Source organism: Oryctolagus cuniculus, chromosome 11 (genome assembly GCF_964237555.1).
Source record: "Oryctolagus cuniculus chromosome 11, mOryCun1.1, whole genome shotgun sequence".
NCBI classification, from domain to species: domain Eukaryota; kingdom Metazoa; phylum Chordata; class Mammalia; order Lagomorpha; family Leporidae; genus Oryctolagus; species Oryctolagus cuniculus.
In genome coordinates this window covers 85,446,984-85,467,346 of record NC_091442.1, presented here as the reverse complement: position 1 = coordinate 85,467,346, position 20,363 = coordinate 85,446,984, and the positions used below count along the sequence as shown (strand labels likewise).

The following is a 20,363-nucleotide window of genomic DNA, read 5'->3' as shown; positions in this document are numbered from 1 at the left end:
ACTAAGAACCAAAGGGATCACATAAACAAGAATAGTGTCTGCAAATACTAGCTGATAGAATCAAAAAGGGAGAGAATGATCCAACATGGGAAGTGAGATACACAGCAGACTCATAGAATGGCAGATGTCCTAAACAGCACTCTGGCCTCAGAATCAGCCCTTAAGGCTTGCGGATCTGGCTGAAATGACCGTGAGACTATTTCAGGCATGGAAAGCCAAGACACTCTGGAAAAAAAAATACCTAAATGAAAGATCTCCGCGAGTGAGATCCCAGTGGAAAGAACGGGTCATCAAAGAAGGAAGTACCTTTCTCTTAAAGGAGGAGAGAACTTCCACTTTGACCATGGCCTTGTCTAAATATGATCAGAGTCGGTGAACTCAGGGGGCTTCCATAGCCTTGGCAGCTCATAACAAGAGCCTAGGGTGATTACTGATGCCATAAAGAAGAGTGTCAATTTGTTAAGTCAACAACAGGAGTCACTGTGCACTTACTCCTCATGTAGGATCTCTGTCCTTAGTGTGCTGTATATTGAGATTTAATACTATAACTAGTACTCAAACAGTATTTTTCACTTTATGTTTCTGTGTGGGAGCAAACTGTTGAAATCTTTACTTAATATATGCTAAACTGATCTTCTGTATATAAAGAGAATTGAAAATGAATCTTGATGTGAATGGAAGGGGAGAGGGAGTGGGAAAGGGGAGGGTTGCGGGTGGGAGGGACGTTATGGGGGGGGGGAGCCATTGTAATCCATAAGCTATATTTTGGAAATTTATATTCATTAAATAAAAGTTAAAAAAAAAAAAGAGACTCTCAGGTGAACAACGGAAAAAAATAAGAATACTATACAGCAGTAAAAAAAAACAATGAAATTTGGTCATTTGCAACAAAATGGAGGAATCTGGAAAACATCATGCTGAGTGATGTAAGCCAGTCCCAAAGGGACAAATGACATATTTTCTCCCTGATCAGTGACAACTAAGCGAGCACCAAAAAGGAAACCTGTTGAAGTGAAATTGACACTATGAGAGACAATGACTTGATCAGCCTTTGTCCTGACTGTCGAGGAACAACTTAATACTTTATCCCTTTTAGTATTTTTTTTGTTCTACTTAATACTATTGGTTGAACTCTTTAACACAATTATTCTTAGGTGTTTAAATTTAACTGATAAGTGATCCCTGTTAAATATAAGAGAAGGAGGAGATTTATAGTACGGCACATGCTCAATCGGACTTGCCCCAAATGGTAGAGTTAGAATCCCATCAAGGTAGAATGTACCAATGCCATCTCACTAATCCAAGTGATCAGTTTCAGTTCACAATTTACCATAATGATAGGATTAAGTGTCAAAGGAATCACATAAACAAGACTAGTGTCTGCTAATACTAACTGATGGAATTAAAAAGGAGAGAATGATCCAACATGAGAAGTGGGATACACAGCAGACTCATAGAGTGGCAGATGTCCTAAACAGCACTCTGGCCTCAGAATCAGCCCTTAAGGCATTTGGGTCCAGCTAAAAAAACCCATGAGAGTATTTCAGGCATGGAAAGCCAAGACACTCTGGAAAAAAAAAAATGACCTAAATGAAAGATCTCTGTGAGTGAGATCCTAGTGGAAAGAATGGGCCATCAATGAAGGAGGTACCTTTCTCTGAAGGGAGGAGAGAACTTCCACTTCGACTATGGCCTTGTCTAAATAAGATTGGAGTTGGCAAACTCAAAATACTTCCATAGCCTTGGCAACTCATGACAAGAGCCTAGGGTGATTACTGACACCATAAACAAGAGTGTCAATTTACTAAGTCAACAACAGGAGTCACTGTGCACTTACTCCTCATGTAGGATCTCTGTCCTTAATGTGTTGTACAATGTGAATTAACGCTATAACTAGTACTCAAACCGTATTTTACACTTTGTGTTTCCGTGTGGGTGCAAACTGTTGAAATCTCTACTTAATTTATATTAAATTGATCTTCTGTATATAAATATAATTGAAAATGAATCGATGCGAATGAAATGGGAGAGGGAATGGGAGATGGGAGGGATGTGGGTGGGAGGGAAGTTTTTTGGGGGAAAAAGCCACTATAATCCAAAAGCTGTACTTTGGAAATTTATATTTATTAAATAAAAGTTTAAAAAAAAGTAAGGTTTCCTCTTATTCCTAAAATAATAAAACTATGTAGTATTTTCATTCTATGTACCTGTGATTATGCTAATATGTGTACCAATGGTCCCTTTTCTCTTACATCTTAAATATACAGTCTCTTTTACTTTCCAAGGAATAATAGGAAGTGTTGAATACATGAATATTATCACACAGTCCTGGCGTCTGGTTTGGGGCTGCCTAACCTCAAATTTCATGCTTTTACCTCAAGTGTCTTATAGTTTTGATATGAATATGGAATTGAGAACAGAAATGAAAGAATGATATTTCAGAAAAAGCATCTAAAGCCTTGTGCCTGTGACACTAAGGTTGAACAAGTTCAAGGAAAGGGAGTAGTTAGGAACAGGTCAGCTCCCCAAACCTGGGCAAAAACCTGCAACCAAATAAAGAGAATTGAAGGCACTAAGAGAAAGTAACTTTAAGGGACAGGACATTGATTTGACTTGTAAGTTGATAAGGTATGTAAAACATCAAAATCAATTTCAAAAATATTTATTGAGCACTTACCATGTACTAGGAGAGAGGTATGTGCCAGTGATACAGCAATGAGTCTCCTTTGGGGAAAAAACAGATACTATGTTGGCTGGGAATGTTTGGGTTGTAAGTGCTGGAATACCTGATGGTATTCCAACCAAACTGGCTCAAACCAAAAATAGATGGTATTGAGATCTTAACTGAAATAGTTGACATGTTTAAGCGGACTGATTTCAAGTGTGATCACTAAATGTCACCAAATATATGCCTACATCCAACCCCCAGCTCTTTCAGATTTACATTTCCTTCTACTTTTCCTTCAAGTGAGAGACTGAGAGAAATCATTTAACCTCATGAGAAGATCAGAGTTCTAGAATTCAGTTTCACTGGATCTGATTTGTTTGGCTTGGGATGGAATGCATGCATTGAATAAGCCCGTGTAGGCAGATGCTCTACTCCTAGAGCCTACTGGTGGGTGGAGTTAGCACATGAAGGAGGTTCAGACTTGACATACCAAAACTGGGATCCTACTGTTGCAAGAAGTGGGACTGCACCTTAGGGAATGAAAATAAATGTTGAATTTTGAAGAACAATGGAATTAGAAGGAGCAAATAAGGGAAAAGGAAAAGTTACAGAAATATTAAAAATTAAAAAAAGATGGTTTGGGAATGGTAAGGACTAGTGATTGGTAAATTCTGCACTGGGAGCATGTAAGAAACAGCTAAGAGGCAAAGGTAAGGCTGAATAAGTGGATTTCAATACGTCAGATTACTGATTCTGAAGAAATACTAAAACATTAAATCTATTAATGATTCTGTAATAGGTCTATGGATTTTAAAATAAATATTAAAATTAAGGTCACTTTATGGTAAAGATCATCATTTTGGACTTCATCTATTGTGGTTCACTGAAGTTTTTCAAACAGTGCTGTAAGACAGGAATTGGCTTACATTTCTGTAGAATACCACTTAGTAAACATACTAGGTGTTGCAGGCCATATTGTCTCCACTATTCAACTCTGCCATTGTAGTGCAAAAGTAGTCACAGACAATACATACATAAATAAGCATGACTATATCCCAATAAACTCTATATATGAATGCCGAAATTTAAATTTCTTGTATTTTTTCATTTCATAGAATATTCTTTGTTGTTAACCACTGAAAAAATTTAAAGACCATTCTTAACTTGTAGGCTAGAAAAGAAAAACAGAGGATGGGCCAGATTTGGCCTGTATGCATTATAGTATTCTAATCCCTGTTACAAAATGATTAGGTCATCCTTCGAGAAGATTACACAGAGTGAAAGTGAAGGAATCATTTGGATGAAGTGAGGGAGGCAGCAAGGAACTATTAGGATTCCACTGTACTAATCTAGGATGAAGCAGGTTCTTTTTAGGTAAGGAATTGAGATTCTTTTCTAAAGATTGATTTATTTGAAAGGCAGACTTACAGAGAGAGAGAGAGAGGGAGAGAGAGAGAGAGACATATCCATCCACTGGCTCACTCCCCAAATGGCCACAAGCATTTGAACTTGGCCAGGCTGAAACCAGGAGCCAGGAACTACATTCAGGCCTCCCAAATGAGTGGCAGAGGCCCAAGGGCTGGGGCCATCTTCCACTGATTTCTTGGGCGCATTAGCAGGAAGCTGGGTAAGAAACAGAATAGCTGGGACTCAAATGTGTACTCCAATGTGAGTGCCAGCATCAACATGCAAGGCTTAGTCTACTGCCAGGCCCAAAGAATTGAAATTCTTCACTGAAAAAGGAAAACTGAACTTCATGGCAAGATACTTTTGGATCCAGGAAATTATGTCCACCAAATAATTTACCTGTAGTGATTAGACAGAAGGCTGGATAAGGCTGGCGATTCAAGCAAATAGAGGAGTAATGCAACCCTAGAGCGTGGAATGTATTCCCTGGGAATTCAGGAATGCAGTTGGGGCAGTGGATTGGTTCTGAGGTGGAAACACAGGAGTTTCTAGAACCTTAGAGTGAGGAATGAGTAGGGTCAATGATTGAGCGTGGTATCCAAGGAATCGATGTTGTTAGGGGGGGATTGCTTTCAACTATTCTTAGTTGAATAATTGACCATCTTACTGTTGACCATTATGGATGGTTTTAGTTTCACTTGTGCTGCTATAATAAAATACCTTGTTATGAAATAATTTATAAATAATACAAATCTATTTCTCACATTTCTGGAAGCTGAGAAGCCCAAGATTAAGGCACCAGTAGGTGCATTGCCAGATGAAGATTAGAACTGTGTGTCCTCATATGGCAGAATATGAAAAGACAAAAGAGCCAAACACTGTGTGAAACCTCTTAAATAAAGGTTTTAATTCAATTCATCATGGGTCCTCCTAAAAACGTACCTCTCATTAATCACTTCCTATAAACTTGCCTCAAACTACTCATACTACTGCCTTTTAAATTAAAATTTAACATGATTTTTTGAGGGGACATAAACATTCAAACCTAGCATGTACTAAAGTTGAACAGTTATAATCTCTTCTAGTAGATTTAGGGATTGCCATTTGAAAACAGACTTGAGTTGGATTTTCAGCCTCCTGTATGGGTAGGTCTTGACCCAGATTAAATTTTAGGAAATGTGATTTTTTTTTCCCCTTGAATGCTACTGTTTTGACAGAATGCATACCAGTAACCAATAAAATGTTTAACTTCTTACAAAAAATGGTTTAATCTGGAGTTTGCTCTACATCTCTGCCTTGGTTGGAACATAGCAGAGGGTAAGAAGATTCTATCCATAACAAATTCCAACTACAGATAGCAGCAGAAAGCAGTCCTGCCTTCTTAGAAATGTAGTCACTGCACATGAAGTGAGAAAGTGAAAATGCCTTGATATAAACATGACACATCCCGGGAAAACAACATCCAAGCATTGGTGCTTCAGCCTTTGAAATGGAACGGAATCCGCCCACGTGAAGAGTAGTCTGTAATGGACGCATTCAGATATGAAGCACCGCAGAGTCAATGCACAATGACTGTAGAATTTCTTTGTAAGGTAATTTGTCATGTGGAAAAGAATTTATAGACACAATGCAGGAGGACTCTCTGTAGTGCATTTGGAATCTTTCTTCTATTTGTAGTATTCATGACATTAAAGTTAAATTCAATAGACTTTATGTGAATAAATTCTTTCTGAGACATTTTTCAAAGGGTCTATTCAATGAAGTATTGCTAATAGCCTCTTTATCATCCATCTAGGGCATAGATGAAGCACCATCGAGAGTAAAACGGCTTGCTCAAGGCTACCCTATTCATGTAAGCATAGGAGAACAAATGGAACTCTCATGATTCCCAACTGAGCTCTCATCCTTATCACTATTATTGTCCCTCTCTGTTTTTTCTCCCACAGTTTATGCTCACATATCCACCTTCGTTATTTGGGGTAATTTTAGATGACAAAAAGAAAAAATACTTTTTTAATATATTTATTTTCCCTGTAACTGCAATTTTTAATCCCTTCATTATTTTATTTGAAAACAAGTATTGAATGCTGTTAAATAACAGACATTGCTCCAGGTGTTTAGGAAACAAAGGTAAATAAGTAAGACAAAATCAGTCTAAGGCAATGGTTCTCATAGAACGGTTAAGGAGCCGCATTATTAGAATCAGCCTAAAACTTATTAGAAACATAAACTGTCGGGCCCCTAACTTCACCCAATTATTGGCATTCCATCAATTCTTCCAGGTAATTTTGAGCAAGACTTAGATCTGAGAATCACTGATCAAAAGACTGAACCACAATTAGTGTTCTAAATCATTGTATATAGTGAATAAGAGTTATGTATAAATTCCTGTTGGAGCAGACCAGAAGAGCCTAATTATTTAGACACTTAGTACAGAAAATAAATGCTAACCTAAAATGCACATATATCTTTGGCAACCCTCTTTTGCATAAAGCCTTTTATTGCTCCCTGTTGCATTTAGGATAAAGTCCAAGATCTCGAACATAATTATTAGAAGGTTTTTTCCTTTCCACTCCATCAACATTGGCAGCCATTATGGGAGTGAACCAGTGAGTGGAAGATTCTCTCTCTCTCTCTCTCTCCCTCTCTCTCTCTCTCTTTCTCTCTCTCTCTCTCTCCCCCTCTCCTTCCCCTCTTCCTCCCCCTCCCCCTCTCCCTATCTTCCTTTCCCTCTCTGTCTCTCACTTTTACTCCACTTTTTAAGTAAATAAATAAATAAACCTTTTTAGAAAATTATTTGGGATGTGGGCATTCCAAGTGGCATCTTTATTGTTCTGCCAAATGCTACACACACACACACACACAGAGAGAGAGAGAGAGAGAGAGAGAGTACACAATAGAAGGATGCATCATGAAGAGTTAGAAACGAGTTTCCAGGGGTACACATTTGGTAAGCCAGGAACATGGCATCCCAAGTTGACAGAATGCCTGGTTCCAGTGCTGGCTCTAGTCATGGCTCCACTTTCAGTTAAGCTTCCTTCCAATGACCACCCTAGAAGGCAGCAGATGATGTCCCAAGTACGTGGGTTCCTGGAACCCTTGTGGAAGATCTGAATTGAGTTTCAGGTTCCTGGCTTTGGCCTGAAACAGCCCTGGCTATTGTAGGCATCTGGGGAGTGTACCAGTGGATGGAAAACCTATATTTGTCCCTTTGTCTTTGCCTCTCTTTCTCTGCTTTTCAAGTAAAATGAAATTAAATTTTAAAACAGAACTAGAAAAATTTTAAAGCTGATATTTGAAGGGTCTAAAAGGGAAATTTGTGCTAACAGAGCAGAAAATTTCTCTGTAGAAATGGAATTATGTGGACAAAAATCTGGAGGCCGAAGTTTGCATCCATAGTTCATGTGAATAAAAGGCAAGGTTGTGTGAGAGGTGTTGAGTTTCTGAGTCAGGCTGTCTCCTAAGAAAAATGAGTAATTGGTGAAAAGATTTAAGTTTAAAAAAAAAGTATGCATTGAATTTCACAAAATTTTATTTGGTTGTAGCTTGGAAAATCAAATGGATAAAATGAATACTTAACACAGGAAGATCCTATACAGGTTGTGTCCCTGATGGTAACCTAAAATAGAGGCACCAGTACTAAGAGAAGTGAGTAGACAGAAAAACATATTTAAAAGGAGGAAGAATTGACAGAACTTTGTGATAGATTGTAGGTGGGGGAACATTCCAGGGAGCAATAAGAGGTAACATCCTGGCTTCTAACACTAATAATTTTTACCTGGGAACCCAGAATCTGAGTGCTTTTTTTTTTTAAGAGAAAGATAGTGACTTATGGTTTTGACAGGTTGAAATCATAAAGCTGGTAGAACATCTTGGAGTAGATTTGGGCTCTTATGGTCAAAAAGAGATTTATAGATATCTTAAAGAAGATAACTATCAGGAATGAGATGTCTACCCTTTAAAAGTGTTTTTGGATAAACCTAAAGTATTATTATAGGTTAGCTCATTTTTAGTTTACTGTTAAACCTGAATGTTAAAATTCCCTGGCAACCATTAAAATATTAAATACATAGCTTGATATTATCATTTGTAGCTACTTTAACTGAGTTTCAAATGGCATAATTCCAGCCACTAAGATTACCTTAGGCCCCATTATCCATTATTGTGCTTCCCGTGGTTTCAGTTATCCATCGTCAACTGTCACATGAAGATATTAAATGGAAAATTCCAGAATAGTTTATAAGTTTGATGTGAGTAGTATAATGAAAGCTTATGCAGTCCTGCTCCATTTTACCCAGAATGTCAAGCATCCCTTTGTCTATTTCATCCATATTGGATATGTTACCTGCCCATTAGTCACTTACTGGCTCTGGGTGACCGAGGATATACCATGCGATTGTAGTGCTTGTGTTCAGGTAACACTTATTTTACTTAATGATGATCCCAAAGCATAAGAATAGAGATTCTGGCAATTTGGATATACCAAAGAGAAGCCATAAAGTGCCTCCTTTAGAAGAAGGTAAAAGTTCTCAACAAGGAAAAATATCATGGGCTGAGGTTGGTAAGATTTATGATAACAGCAAATATATCTCTGAAATTTAGACGGAAAAAGCTCTTCTTGTGCCTAATTTAAAAATAAAACTTTATCATACATACAGATAAATATGAAAAATGTAATAGAAAGGGTTTGTTACTTAGTATTCAGTTTCAGGCGTAAGCTGGTGGTCTAGGAATGTATGCCCTTGAGGGAAGGGAAGGTACTTTTGTACAGGTACAGTAAAAAATCTATCAAGATGACCACAATAAAAATAGAGTAGTTTGGTTACCCCTAATAAAAAAGGGTTAAATAATAAAAAATAAACCTAATAAAAAAAGCCAGGGTATATGGAGGAAATGTTCTCTTCAGCATGCATGATTGTCTGATGGTAACTGTCACACCACAGTCAGAATCACTACCTTGCACAAATGCCACCACAAACGTAGGCGAAAAGTACTTTTGCAAGTACATCTGCCCAGTAAGTAGGGGTTCAACCTCAGACTGGCCGTCACCCTCGTTACTGAACTTTGTATTAAGGATGATATCTCAACATATCTTATGTAATCTTCCTCATGTTGCCTTTAAAAACTTTCCTTCAATCCAACAGTTTTTTTTTTTTTTTCTTTAACAGGAAGAGTGGACAGTGAGAGAGAGAGACAGAGAGAAAGGTCTTCCTTTGCCACTGGTTCACCCTCTAATGGCCGCGGCGGCCGGCGCTGCGGTGGGTGCACCGCACTGATCCGGAGGCAGGAGCCAGGTACTTCTCCTGGTCTCCCATGGGGTGCAGGGTCCAATCACTTGGGCCATCCTCCACTGCACTCCCTGGCCACAGCAGAGAGCTGGCCTGGAAGAGGGGCAACCAGGACAGAATCCAGCACCCCGACCGGGACTAGAACCCGGTGTGCCTGCGCCCCAAGGCGGAGGATTAGCCTAGTGAGCCGCGACGCCGGCCATCAATCCAACAGTTTGAATTAACTCAGAGTTTATTATGGCACACTTATTCCAATGCAATTCTCGGCTAGTCCCAGTAAACAGCATTATTTTTTGGACAATATCTCTAATTGTTATTTAGATGAATAGTTCTAGCAAGTTCAGAGAGAAATACACAAATAATGTTTTTTTTAAAGATTTATTTATTTATTTGAAAGGCAGAGCCACAGAGAGGCAGAGACAGAGAACGAGGTCCTCCATCCGCTGGTTCACTCCCCAAATGGCTGTAATGGCTGGAGCTGGGCCGATCTGAAGCCAGGAGTCTCCTCTGGGTCTCCTACATGAGTGCAGGGGCCCAAGGACTTGGGTTGTCTTCTACTGCTTTCCTAGACCATAGCATAGAGCTGGACCGGAAGTGGGACAGCTGGGACTTGAACTGGTGCCCATATGGGATGCTGGCACTGCAGGTGGCAGCTTTACTTGCTACGTCACAGCGCCAGCCCCACAAATAGTCTAATATTTCAGAATTCCTGGCTTCAAATCATATCACTGGAGATCATTGGTATAAATCATGCAATATCTTAATTCTAGAAGACTACTTTTCATGTTTTCGTTACTTGAAACATACTATTAGGGAATGATATTCTCACAATAAGAAGTATGCTCACATCTTAGATGCTAATTTTCTGTTTTCTTCTGCTTACTTTCACAAAGCCTTGCTTCCAGTTGGATCCATCCTCTCTCTCTTCAGCATATTACGTTAAGCAAAACAGTGAAGAAGCAGCCCATCACCATCAATGGGAAATATCATTGAGTCATCAGTCACATTGCAATTGACTTTGGTCAGCATTTGTTATATTAGCCTTTTTCTTTTATTAACTGGCTGACAATAAATGCTACTTTTAAATGCTGCAGTTGATTCTTTATTTTGTATCACTTGAATACAAGCGTACTGTCCTAGGTGTGGGTCAAGCCTTCGCCAGCTGGTAGGGATGAATCTGCACACTCCACTAGGCACTCAGGTGTCCATGGCCATGGACTAAGCCCCCCTGGAGAACACATCAGCATGTGTGATATCAAACAGTGAAACACGGATGCCTCAAGTAATCTCAGTCATAAGTACAATAAGTCTGGTGAAAATGATTTGACTCAAATCCCTGAACAAACTCTGTGCCACAGATAAATTCAATTGAAGCATGTGCTTTTCAGGTCCCAAATAAAAATTCATTGACACTACAGTAAAAAATAATACTCGAGGGACTTTCATGTTCTTCGGGCAGAGTCATTTAGATAAAAGCAACTCAAAGTGAAAAGCATAGCATCGAGAAAACACTATTGAATCTGACATCTATCTGGGTTTCATCAGAATCTTTCAAAGTCCTTTTTCATTGCTACATCAACCTGATACTCAGAAATGCAGCAGAGAAACAAGTAATATAATCACAGAGAATATTCTGAGGGCTATTAACAAAGCCGCTCAGGCACAGCAGCTGAAGAGAAACAGCTGTGGGTGCTGAAGCCCTTAATAAATTAACCCTCCCTTTGCTATTTACGTGTACTCTCTGCCTGTCATTATCCCTGTTGTGTCTGTCATTCGCACCTGGTATGAGGCTCGTATGGAGCAATCACATATCATTTCCATGCAGTCAAGAGCCATTGCATTGTAGATTCATTATTTCTAAATGCTGTCTTCCTTTGAGCTTAAAGAAAATTTGGGCACATAATTAGAGAACTTACTATGCTGAAATTTATTTACTTAAGATAAGCATAACTTTACATTTTCTTGAGTCTACGATTTTTTGCCTTAGTGATGCTTAATTAATCCTGCTCACTATCAAATATAGTTATGATTTAGGATGTCACTCAAGTGACTGCCTCTGCTTCAAACGAAAGCTGTCAATCACCTTAAATATATTTACTTTTCTCCATCATAATCTTAAGTTTCTTGAGGGAAAAAAAGGAAATTCTTCTGCTCTTTCGTCAAATCGTCTCCTCTAACAAGGCATTTACCTGGTCAAAGAGTTCCAAAGCTCTTTGGACCATGTGGAAGCTTTCAGCTCCACCACATGTAATTATATTTTCTTTTGTTTTTGTTTATCATTGGCAAATGCCTGTTGCTGCTGCGAATGTCTGATTGTTTCCCTGAAGGCCCTGATCTCCACCTAAATTTGTATTTGATCCAAAGTTCAAACAAATACAGAGGGAGAAGACCATCACCAAAGTCAGCAAGTCCATATAACAGACGGGAAATATTAACTCCTGCTATCCTCTCACAACACATGTTTATACCCTGGAACAATGCAAAAGACTTATTTTAGCATAAGCTTAAAGTAAGAACATCTGTTATTTAAACAAAGTGACCTGAGGACTGCATTATCTAGAAATAAATCTACACAAATCCCAATGTATGATTATAAATGTTTTGCCCATGTGTGTAACTATGGAAAACTGAAGTTAAGGCAAGGGTGGAAGCTTTGGATTTGTGCAGTTGAAATCCTTTCTAAAACAAATGAATATGCAGGACCTTATATATTTCTTAGACTCCCTTGTAGTAGGTTTATTGATATCATTTGCATTGCATCAAAGAGATGCTCTCTTATGCAAAACTTTGAGTCAGAATTGCTTTTATGGGAGCCACCTGAAGGCAGGAATCGTAGAAGAGGCAACTGATGCTGGACCCAATAGTTATGGGGAAGCTTCCCAGTTTAGAAGATACTGTACGACATTCCTACTCCTTTTGTTTGAGGAAACTTCCTGTTGAAAATGGGAACTTAGCCACTCTCAGTAACGTGGGAGACAGCGATTGAAGGCAATTTAGTGAAAACCAAGAATACTGTCTCACGTTCGTTACTACTGAGTCATATTTGTATTTGTTAAATACTGCATATCTCCCTACTCATTTACTGGAAGCAAATGGGGACATTTGATGGACTATTTATAATTCTACACATTGATGGATTATGGCTTAAAAACTAGGTTGGTTGCCTCTCTTTGTTGAGTGTTTCCTTTTTAATACAGAAGATTCTTGGATTGATGTAATCCCATTTGTTTATTTTTTGCTGTTATTTCATCTTCTTCTGGGGATTTTTCAAAGAAGTCTTTGCCTATGCCAGTGTCTTGCAGAGTTTCCCCAATGTTTTCCTCTAGTAATTTGATGGTATTGGGTTGCAGATTTATATCCTTGTAAGTGTGTGGATTTATTTCTGGTGTTTCTATTCTGTTCTATTGGTCTACATGTCTATTTTTGTGGCAGTACTAGGATGTTTTCATTAAAACTACCCTGCATTATGTCTTGAAATCTAGTAGGGTTATGCCTCTGGCTTTGCTTTTATTGTTTATGTCTTCTTTGGATATTCAGGGTCTCTTGTGTTTCTATATGAATTTTAGCATCATTTATCTAGCTCCGAGAATATCATTACTATTTTTGATAGGGATCACATTGAATCTGTAAATTGCTTTGAGTAGTATGGGCAATTTTGATGATATTAATTCTTTCAATCCACGAACATGGAAGATTCTTTCATTTTTTGTGTGTCTTTTATTTCTTTAATATTTTGTAAATTTCATTGTAGATATCTTTAACCTCCTTGGCCAAATTTATTCCAAGGTATTTAATTTTTTGTAGCTATTGTGAATGGTACTGACCTTACAAGTTATTTCTCAGCCATGGCATTATTTGTATATACAAAGGCTATTGATTTTTATTTGTTGATTTTATAACCTGCAAATTTTCCAAGCTTTCTTATGAGTTCCAATAGTCTCTTCATGGATTATTTGAGTTTCCCTATATAGGGAATCATGTTGTTGGCAAACAAGGATAATTTGACTTCTTCCTTTCCAATTTGTATCTTTCTGATTTCTTTTTCTTGACTAATTGTTTTCATTAAAGCTTCCAGAACTACACTTAATAGCAATAGTGAAAGTGGATGACCTCATCTGGTTTTGGATCAGAGTGGAAATACTTCTAGCTTTTCCCCATTCAATATGATGTCAGCTGTGGGTATTTCACATATTGCCTTCAATGTGTTAAGAGAAAATATTTGCAAACAATGCAACTAATAAAGGTTTAATATCTAGAATCTATTACGAGCTCAAGAAACTGAAAACAAAACAAACAACACAGTTAAGAAACAGAAACGACTTGAACATGCATTTTTCAAAGGATGAAATTCAAATGATCAACAGACATATGAAAAAAAATGCTCAGGATCACTAGCCATCAGGGAACTGAAAATAAAAAGCACAATGAGGTTTCATTTCAGCCCAGTTAGAATGGTTATCATACAGAAATCAAGAAACAATAATGCTAGCCAGGTTGTTGGCCAGGATGTAGACAAAAAGATACCTTAATACACTGTTAGTGGGAATGCAAACTAGTCTAGCCCTTGTGGAAGACAGTATGGAGATTCTTCAGATAGCTAAAAATAGATCTACCTTATAACCGAGCCATCCAACTCCTGGACAGTTACCCTCCAAAAATGAAATCAGCCTATGAAAGAATTATCTGTACCCCCATATTTATTACAGCTCAATTCACAATAGTGAAGATATGTAATCAACTCTGATGCTCATTAACCAATAAGTGGATAAAGAAAGTGTGATATATATACATGATGGAATATTACTCAGCCATAAAAAGAATGAAATGTTATTTTTACAACAAAATGGATGCTACTAGAAACCATTATACTTAGTGAAGAAAGCCAGTCTCCAAAAGACAAATACTATGTTTTCCCCGATCTGTGGTAACTAATAGAGTACCAAAAATGTGATGTATAGGAATGAAATTCACATTTTGAGATTCAATGATTGTTTACAGCCCTTGTCTCTACTGTTGAGGGACAGTGTTTGTTTCTTTTTATTATTTGTTGAATTCTTTATTTAGTGAAGGGCTAAGCTTATGGTTATAAAATAACCTAAAAGTATGTTATAAAAATTAAAAGTAAGACATGGAGGAAGAGGGAGCAGAGGGTAGGAAGTATCACAGTGCTCCTAAATCTGCACATATTAAGTACATGAAATTTGGTCACCTATATAAATAAAAAAAAATTTAATTAAAAAATAAATAAAACTTTGCTCTCTTTAGCAGCACATATACTAAAATTGGAATGATACAGAGAAGATTAGCCTGGCCCCTGCACAAGGGTGATATGTAAATTCATGAAGCATTCCATATTTTTAATGCAGCATTTCAACATTAGAATATGAAGATGAAGAGGTTGATGAAATGCCAGAAATGGAATTCAAAAAAGTAATCATAGGATTACTCAAAAGAAGTCAAAAGTAAAAATCAAAAGCTAAAGAATACCATACATGACAAGAATGAAAATTTTTCCCATGAAACTGAGAATTTAAAGTGAAAACAAAAGGAAATATTAGAAATGAAGAACTCAATAGATCGAATAAAAAATGCAGTATAAAGCTTTAACAGCAGTCTTGGCAAGGCAGAAGAAAGAATATCCAAACTGAAAAATAAGCCTTTGGAAATCCTACAGTCAGTCAAAAATAAAAAAAGAAGAAAATAGAAAACTTTAAAAAATCAATGTTGGAGATTTATGGGATACTATCAAATGACCCAACATATGGGTCTTTGGAGTTTCTGAAGATGTGGAAAGAGAGAAAGAACTAGAAGGCATATTTAGTGAAATAATCACAGAAAACTTCCCCAACTTGGAGAAAGAATGGGTTGGCCAAGTGGAGGAAGTACATAGAACTCCTAACAGACATGTCCAGAAAAGATCTTCACCACGGCAAATGGTAGTCAAACTCTCCTCAGTAAAACATAAAGAAAAGATTCTAAAATATGGATTAGAGAAATACCAGATTACTTTCAGAATATCTCCAATTATACTCACAGCTGACTTCTCATCAGAAACCCTATAGCTAGAAGGGAATGGCAAGATATAGTCCAAGTCTTAAAAGAAAAAAACTGTCAATCCAGAATACTGTACCCTGAAAAGCTCTCATTTATAAAGGAATGTGAAATAAAGACTTCTATAACAAACAAAGATTGGAAGAATTTGTCACCATTTGTCCAACCTTACCCAAGATGCTTAAGAATGTGCCACACACTAAAACATAGAAAGATAGCAATCATTATGAAAGAGAGAGAAGGCAGAAAATCTCTCAGTAGTACAAAAGCAATTCAAAGTAAACAATAGCAATATTTATGGAAAAATGGCAGGGCTATGTCATTACTTATCAATAGTCACCTTGAATGTAAATGGCCTCAACTCTGCAGTTAAAAGATACAGACTGACTGAATGGATTGAAACACAAGCCCCATCTATTTGCTGCCTTCCAGATACATATCTCACCAACAAAGAATCATGCAGACTGAAAGTGAAAGGATGAGCTCTCTGCTATGGACTGGGAAAGCAGTAGAAAATGGCCCAAGTCCTTGGGCCCTTGCATCCTCATGGGAGACCCAGAAGAAGTTCCTGGATCCTGGCTTTAGATCAACACAACTCTGGCCATTGAGGCCAACTGGGGAGTGAACCAGCAGATTGAAGGCACCCCCTCTTTCTCTCTCTGTCTCTCTTCTCTCTGTGTAACTCTGACCTTCAAGTAAATAAATAAATCTTCAATTAAAAAATGTGTACGTGGCTGTGAATATAGTTGGACACGTTTACCGAAAAAAAAAAAAAAAAGTGAAAGCATGGAAAAAAATATTCCATGATAGCAGAAACCAAAAAAGAGCTGGTGTTGCCATCCTAATATCAGACAAAATAGACTTTAACATAAAACTGTTAAGAGAGAGGAAGAAGGGCACTATAATGATTAAGGGAGCAATTCAACAGGGAGATGTGACTATAATAAATTTCTATGCACCAAATTTCAAGGTACCTGGCTATTTAAAAGAACTACTAATATATCAAAAGGGAGACATAACTCCAATACAATAGTAATGGGGGACATCAATACCCCACTTTCAGCGATAGACATATCAATGAGACAGAAAATCAGCAAGGAAATAACAGAGTTCATTGGCACTGTAGAACAAATGGACCTAATGGTTACAGAGTTTCATCCCACAGTGGCATAGAACTTTCTCAAGGATAGACCAAGTGCTAGGCTATAAATCAAGTCTCAGCAAATTAAAAAAATGAAATATCATGCATGTTCTCAGATCACAATGGAATAAAGCTGGATTTCAGCAACTCAAGGATCTCTAGATCATATGGTAACACATGGAGTATGAACAACACACTTCTGAATGAATAGTGGGTCATAGAAGAAATCAAAAGAGAAATGAAAAAATCTCTAGAAACAAATGAAACTGACAATACATCATATCAAAATTTATGGGATACAACACAAACAGTGTTAAGAGGAAAGTTTATAATAATCTGTGCCTACATGAAGAAATTGGAAAGGTACCAAAAAATGAGCTATCAATACATCTCAAGGACTTAGAAAAACAACATAGTAAACCCAAAATTAATAAGAGAAAACAAATAATTAAAATTAGAGAGTAAACAAAATTAGAACAAAAAATACAGGAAATCAGTGAAATGGGGAGCTAATTTTTTTTGACAGGCAGAGTGGACAGTGAGAGAGAGAGAGACAGAGAGAAAGGTCTTCCAATTGCCGTTGGTTCACCCTCCAATGGCCACAGCCGCCAGCGCGCTGTGGCCAGCACACCGCGCTGATCCAATGGCAGAGCCAGGTGCTTCTCCTGGTCTCCCATGGGGTGCAGGGCCCAAGCACTTGGGCCATCCTCCACTGCGCTCCCTGGCCACAGCAGAGAGCTGACCTGGAAGAGGGGCAACCGGGACAGAATCCGGCGCCCCGACCGGGACTAGAACCCGGTGTGCCGGTGCCGCAAGGCAGAGGATTAGCCTATTGAGCCAAGGCGCCGGCCCAGGGAGCTAATTTTTTGAAAAAATAAATAAAATTTATATACCATTGGTACAACTAACCAAAAGAAAGAGGGAGAAGACCCAAATCAATAAAATCAGATGAAAAAGTAAATGTAACAACAGATACTACAAAAATAAAAAGAATCATCATAAATTACAACAAAGAGCTATATACCAACAAAATATAAAACCTACAAGAAATGAACAGATTCCTAGGCACATACAATCTACTGAAATTGGGTCATGAAGACATAGAAAACCTAAACACACCAATAGCCAAGATGGAAATCAAATCAGTAAAAAAGAACATTCCAAGAAAGAAAAGCCAAGGACCAGATGGCTTCTTCTGAATTCTACCAGACATTTAAAGAAGAATTAATGGCTGGTGCTGTGGCTCACTGGGCTAATCCTCCGCCTGTGGTGCTGGCACACCGGGTTCTAGTCCCAGTTGGGGCGTCTGATTCTGTCCCAATTGCTCCTCTTCCAGCCCAGCTCTCTGCTGTGGCCCAAGAAGGCAGTGGAGGATGGCCCAAGTGCTTGGGCCCTGCACCCTCATGGGAGACCAGGAGGAAGCACCTGGCTCCTGGCTTCGGATCAGTGCAGCACACCAACTGCAGCACGCCAGCCGTAGCGACCATTTAGGGGGTGAACCAATGGAAAAGGAAGATCTTTCTCTCTCTCTCTCTCTCTCACTGTCTAACTCTGCCTGTCAAAAAAAAAAAAAAGACATTTAAAGAAGAATTAATTCTAATTCTTCTCAAGCTATTCAGAACAATTGAAAGGGATGGAAACATCTCAAATTTCTTATATTAAGCCAGCATTACCTTAATTTCTAAGCCAGAAAAAGATGCAACAGAGAAAGAGACCTATAGACCAATATCCCTCATGCAAAAATCCTCAACAAAATACAAGCCAATCGAATCCAACAACAGATCAGAAAGATGTTTCACCAGGACTAAATGGGATTTATCTCTGGTATGCAGGGATGGCTCAACATTTGCAAATCAAGCAATGTGATACATCATATTAGCAAACTAAAGAAAAAAAAACAAATGAGTATCTCAGTAGATGCAGAGAAAGCCATTTGATAAAACACAGCATGCATTCATGGTGAAAACTCTAAAAAACTGTGTATAGAATGAACATTCCTCAACACAATCAAGGCAATTTATGACAAATGCACGGTTAACATCCTATCAAATGTGGAAAAGTGGGAAGCATTCCCCCTAAGATCCAGAATAGGACAAGGATGCCAACTCTCATCATTGCTATTTAATATAGTACTAGAAGTTTTAGCCAGAGCCATTAGGCAAGAAAAAGAAATCAAAGGCATAAAAACTGGAGAGGAGGAAATCAAACTATTCCTATTTGCAGATGACTTGATCCTTTATACAGGGAATCCAAAAAACTCTACTGAGAGACTATTGGAACTTATAAAATTAATTTGGTAAAGTGGCAGGATATAAAATCAACACAGAAAAACCAATAGCCTTTGCATATACAGGCAAGGTCATGGCTGAGAAAGAACTTTGAAAATAGGTCCTATTCATGATAGATCCAAAAAGAATCAAATCCCTTGGAATAAATTTAACCAAGGATGTCAAAGATCTCTTTGAAGAAAATTACAAAACACTAAAGCAAGAAATAGAAATATGTAAAAAATGGAAAAATCTTCCATGTCCATATATCAGAAGAATCAATATCATCAATATATCCATACTACCAAAAGTGATTTAAAGATTAAATGTGATCTCTATCAAAATACCAATGGCATTATTTGCAGATCTAGAAAAAATGATGCTAAAATTTATATGGAAACACATGAGACTCTGAATAGCTAAAACAATCTTATACAACAAAAACAAAGCTGTAAGCATGACAATATCTGATTTCAAGACATACTACAGGGAAGTTATAATCATAACAGCCTGGTACTGCCACAAAAACTGACTTCTAGACCAATGGGATAGCATAGAAACTCCAGAAATTAATCCATATATGCACAACAAACTTATTTTTGACAAGGGAGCTAAAATCAATCCCTGGAGTGAGGACAGTCTCTAACAAATGATGCTGGGGAAACTGGATCTCAATGTGTGTAAGTATGAAATTAGACACTTACCATACACCTTTCACAAAAATCCACTCAAAATATTATCAAAGACCTAAATCTATGACCTGATACCATCAAATCATTAGAGAACAATGGGGAAACTCTGTAAGACATTGATATAGGCAACGACTTCTTGGAAAATACCCAAGAAGCACAGGCTATCAAAGCCCAAACTGACAAATGGATTACATCAAGCAGAGAAGCTTCTGCAATGCAAAAGAAACACTTAGGGAGAAAACATTTTCTAACTATGCAACTGATAAAGGGTTAACATCCAGAATCTATAAAGAGCTCAAGAAATTCAACAACAACAAAACAGACAATCCAATTAATAAAGGGACAAAGGACTTAAACAGGCATTTTCAACAGAGGAAATTTAAATTACCAACAGACACTTGAAAAAATGCTCAGGATCACTAGCCACCAGGCAAATAAATGCAAATCAAAACCACAATGAGGGCTCACCTCACTCCAGTTAAAATGGTCCACATACAGAAATCAACAAATGACAAACACTGGCAAGGATGTGGGGGAAAAGGTACCCCAATCTGCTGTTGGTGGGAATAGAAACTGATAAAGTTGCTGTGGAAGATGGTATGGAGAAACCTCAGAGATCTGAATGTAGACCTACCATATGATCCAGCCATCCCACTCCTGAGAATTTACTCAGACCAAAAGAAATCAGTATATGAAAGAGTTATCTGTACCTCTATGTTTATTGCAACTAAGATATGTAATCAACCCAGATGTCCACCAATTGGTGACTGGATAAAGAAATTATGGTATGTATGTATGTATGTGTGTATATATATATATATGGATAAAGAAATCATGGTGTGTGTATAT

General features: G+C 37.7%; 1 non-coding gene and 1 pseudogene across 1 annotated transcript; both read left to right on the top strand.

Annotated features, from left to right (window-relative positions):
- The window catches only part of LOC127490925 (large ribosomal subunit protein eL43-like), a 92,574-nt pseudogene that overhangs the window by 25,097 nt on the left and 47,114 nt on the right, over positions 1-20,363 (top strand).
- On the top strand, positions 14,616-14,722 carry LOC127491279 (U6 spliceosomal RNA). The gene has a single exon (XR_007919850.1). It is a non-coding gene; the product is annotated as a U6 spliceosomal RNA (small nuclear RNA).